General features: G+C 28.9%; 1 long non-coding RNA gene across 1 annotated transcript; it reads right to left on the bottom strand.

The window, feature by feature from the left end:
* Positions 1-3,844: 3,844 nt before the first annotated feature.
* Positions 3,845-4,474, bottom strand: LOC149534064 (uncharacterized). The gene is made up of 2 exons (XR_016357350.1): positions 4,390-4,474; positions 3,845-4,278 (listed from the first exon to the last, which is right to left on the bottom strand). It is a non-coding gene; the product is annotated as an uncharacterized LOC149534064 (long non-coding RNA).
* Between the last annotated feature and the right edge of the window lie 345 nt (positions 4,475-4,819).

Raw genomic sequence — 4,819 nt, 5'->3', positions numbered from 1 at the left:
CAAAAGAAAATTTTGAATTTCTAAGTAATGTGTTATGGATTTAGAGTGTGAATTTTATTAACTAATTTAATAAGTTTAAATATTTAATGAAAATATATAATTTAATAAATAATATTAAATTTTAAAGACAATTTAAGAATCTAATAAAAACAATATCGAAAAAAGTTTAAATTTTTTAAGACCACATAATAGAAATTTTTGTTTGAAATTTGAGAAAACTAATTAAACAAGAGTCTATGGAAGAGAAGAGAAAATGAAGTGTAGAAGAGGGGAAAAGAATGTGTAATAAAGGGTGTCCAAGTTTGTATTTTATTTTTGTTTGGAAGTATTGGTTACAATTTTTTCCTTTTTCAATAATTTATAGCTTTTTACAAATTTACTAAGGAATTTTACTCAAACAACTAGCATGCCCACTTTGTGCCTTAGCATATGCATGTAGGCTCCATTTTGGACGCATAGAGAACACTTGCAAATGAGATAACTAGAACTCACACCAATAAGGTGCAATGGTTAGGCTAGTAATTAGTTATATATATCATTGTAATTGATTCTATTTTCTTTTTCTTTTTTATCATGTATGGATTTTTTCATTTTGGAGTATCTTGGAAATATTAGTTGACTTTGGACATGTTGTGAACATTAGGCCCTGAAACACACAATTGGTTGTAATTTTGGCGCCTCTCAATCCCTTCTCCAAAATCTTGGTCATTATGCCCATAATCGCCCTAGAGCTTGCATAAGCAATGTGCCTCAGCATCATATATTTATTATAACACATTAAAATTATTGAGATGGAGTTGTTGTCAACTACCTCCAACCTTAAGGTTTGTCTTGTCCCATGAGAGCTACTAAACCATTTATACCTATATGCACACTCATTTCTTATTTTTCTTGTCTTTGTATTGTACACAAATGTACATAGGCTTTGGTAGAATTCTAACATTTTTAAATTCACTACATGTAAAAATTTAAACAAATGCAACATGGTGAGAAATTATGATTCCATCTCTATCATAACTTTTTGATGTGAAACACACATTAGATATATTCAAGATTCAACTTCTTTCATTTGATGTTTTGACATGAAATGCACATTAGATATATGAGACTCGACATCTTTCATTTGATGGTCTAAATTACTATTATACAAATATAATTTTATGTTATCAAATCTTATTCATGTCTTTACCACCATGTGTTAGGTTTGTCAATTGTTAGTTATGTTTCATGTAAATAAAAAATTGTATAAATAGCTTCTTCTTTTATTGTCCAAATTATTATCAATCTTAGTTTACTCTTCAATATCAAAGAAAAATATAGATTTATTATTACAACTTCAAATAATTTAGAAAAAAATTATAAGTAGGTATGTGGAAAGAATAAAAGAGTTGATGTAGTAATTTTCTTTCTTTTCAACTTTTATCAAATCAATTAGATTTAGTTATTGTTTAAGTTTTATATTTTTTTTTAAATTCTTAAATATCATGTTTTCTTAATTATGTTATATTAATATTAATTTGTTGGATACTATTAAAAACATTATAGAATAAATTAAGTTTATAATTATATTTTAATCAAATGTATATATAATTGATTGAATATAATATGTTAGTTGATAAATGAACATTTATTACTAATACTTATTTTGGTGATCTTTTAAAATACAATTATTTTATATAGAATTTTAAAACTCCCTTTTCAATGAAAAAGTAGATTTTATGTAGGAGCACTTTCTTGTATTAAAAAAAAATATATTAATATTTATTTACAAAAATAGAAATTAAGAATAAGAAATGTTAATTAAAGATCTATGATTATTACTTGTCTCCTATTGCTTACTATATCGAATAATAAATTTGAAAACTTTTATTTTCAATATCCAATAGAAATAGAAAGAAATAAATTATTTAATTATAACACATAGTGATATGATAAAGGCAACCTTAGTACAAAAGCATCAATTTTACAACTACAATTTAATGATTATAACATTGAAATTCAATGAACCTGGTAATTTAGGTTGAGATTGTATGTTTTACACAACTAGTCATTGATCTCAAAAATATGACAAGGTTCTACTTTTTCTAGTGACTATGGTGCATGCTAGGTGATGAGTCAATGATCTGTGTCAAATTAAGAGATCATTTTTTTTGACAAGGCTGAAGAGTAATTTGGGGTCATCCACATAATGGTAATTTACAGTAGCGTAATGGACACAAAGTACTTTGACCTTTTGGGGAAAAAAATCAGCCAAAATTTTGTAATGCCAAAACTTCCAATTCACCCACATGAGCAAATGAATTATTTATGTTCTCCTGTACAATATCATATCGTCTAATAAGATGCAGTTAAGACATGAGTAGATTTATTATGTTAATAGTTATAGTAGTAGAAGAAAGATAAAAGCTCAAGAAAGATAGGAAAGAAAGAAATACAATCACAAAGTCCCAATTGATTGATTTAAAATAAGTTGTCAAATAGGCACCTAAGATATGTTAAGCAAATCATGGAAATTTCTAAGGCTATAAAACCGACAGGTCTTATTTCATATTCAATCATCTGGCATTGATCACTAATGCCCATGCTATATTGAACATTTAAATATTAAGATCGTTTACATATCGAGTGCTCCTTAATAGCAACAATTACAACTTATTCAAGCTCTTTTCAAGCAATCACACTAGAAACAACAATTGGAAGACCACAGTTGTTTTAAGATTCTCATTGTTATATCTCTCTTGTCCCTTTGTACAAGGTTTCGAGACCTTTCAAAACTTGTTTTTACTTAATCAAAACTTTTGGAAGACCAAGAGTGACAACTTAGAATCCACTTCTTACAAATGAGACGAATACAACCAATAGAAGACCAAGAGTCAAAACTTAGAATTCCACAAAGATGTCCCTCTTGGGATTTGAACCACGGTGTCCACAATGAGAACTCATTGCTTCAACCAACTAAGCTAAACCCCCTGGACTATATTGAGCATTTATAACAAATATGATTTGAGAATATTAACAAGTGATTTCAAAGATACAAAACTTTGGTAAACATGTATGTAATCTGAGGAACTATTATAATAAGCACATCTAATTTGAATGAGAAAAAAAATGCATAGGTGGGCATAAAGCAATAGGTGTAAGCTATAGATAATGGCTTGCTTCAACAAGGCTTTCAATGATGTGGCAAAGCTAAATTCCTATAATAACACAGATTTCAGCACATATTTTGTTTACGAGTGTAGTAGAATTGAACATTCAACCTAATGAATATTTCAAGCCAACACATATTCTATTATTAGCATGATGAAGATTGTCACATGGTTTATCTACTAATAGTCTACTCACTACCTCTGACATCTGAACTAGAATTATACACATATACCTTATACCTATTATTTCTTGAACTTAGCTTTTGTGTGAGATTGAGAATTTTTATTCACCTAGTGTCATCTAAAACAAAATTCAACATCTAAATCAAACTTTGTAATAGTACTAATATTTATCCGCCTTTATCCTCTCGAAAAAGGAAAATTCATGAAGACCAGCTAAATGACAATAAAAGGGTATGAAACCAATTAATCCTAACCAAATTTTTAGGTTTCTTGATTTAGTGTGTTTGTTTATGCCTTTTCTTCAAATGAGCAATATTGTTATAATTGTGTTTTTTCAACAAAAAAATCTAGCTTTCTTATTTTAATTTATTCATTTTTCAAATATGAGAGATGTCACCATGATCATATTTTCTTGATTTCAACTAAGTATGATAAATTTCCCCTCTTGTTTTAACAAACGTTCTTTGCATAACAATTTATGGGTCTACGGTAATAGAAAAGGGAACCAAAGATTTTTAACCGATACTCCAGAAGGAACTTGAGTGGTTGCATTACTCCTCATTTTGTATATTCACCAACATGCATGTATCCAATGTCTTATAAATGGCATAGATGAAAGAACGTGACTATTTGTGCTTTGCAAATGTGTTTTAGTTGGAAATGATACTAATTTCAAACTGATAACTGAATAGCATATAAACCATAGTTTCCTTTGATGTTCTATGAAGATCTCCTTAATCTCGAGCATGAACCAAAGCGCAAGATACAGATTGAAGTGCTCTATCTATCTCACGATCGAAAACCATGCAATTGCTTGTGATGGATTTTCATAGCATCTTCTTCTTCTATATGTGCCTGGCGTTTATTTCATAGGATTGTTCTCTGGGGCAAGCCATGTTGATAGGATTCATTCACTCAATAACTATAAATGTGGCACCCACGACACCTGTTTCAAAAATGATATATACTATTGTTTAGCACATAGATCACAATTTGTGATACCAATGAACTACAGAATGTGGTAGAACATACTATAGAAGTAGCTCCTATCCATTACCTCTCATGATTCACCACAAGCCCTCCATTTGGTGAGCCAATATTCTGCAACAACAATTTAAGAAAACATCTTCTGTAAAATATCTTCTTGTTTTGCAACAAAAATGAACATCTAAAGAACACAAAATGTCAAATAAAATTATTCTAATCCAAAATAAAGAAAATTCTTTTAATCCTAAAAACCTAGAACCTGCATTTAATTATTCTAACCTTTTTAGTAATACCATAAATTTCACAAGAATTTATGCATCAGATTACTTACACCTCATTCCATGCAAACAAACTCAACTCAACAAGTGATCCAATCACAACATGCATAGAGATTGGCAACATGACATACTCCACCCCTCTAATAATGACAGTTGTCACGCTTTCAATATTTTAGGTAATATTCTTATTGAAAATAAAAAATAAAAAAATTTGCTAATGGT

Source organism: Cupressus sempervirens, chromosome 10, assembly GCF_028749045.1.
Source record: "Cupressus sempervirens isolate cs-2001-9-10 chromosome 10, ASM2874904v1, whole genome shotgun sequence".
Lineage (NCBI taxonomy): Eukaryota > Viridiplantae > Streptophyta > Pinopsida > Cupressales > Cupressaceae > Cupressus > Cupressus sempervirens.
This window is presented reverse-complemented; position numbering and strand designations above follow the sequence as displayed.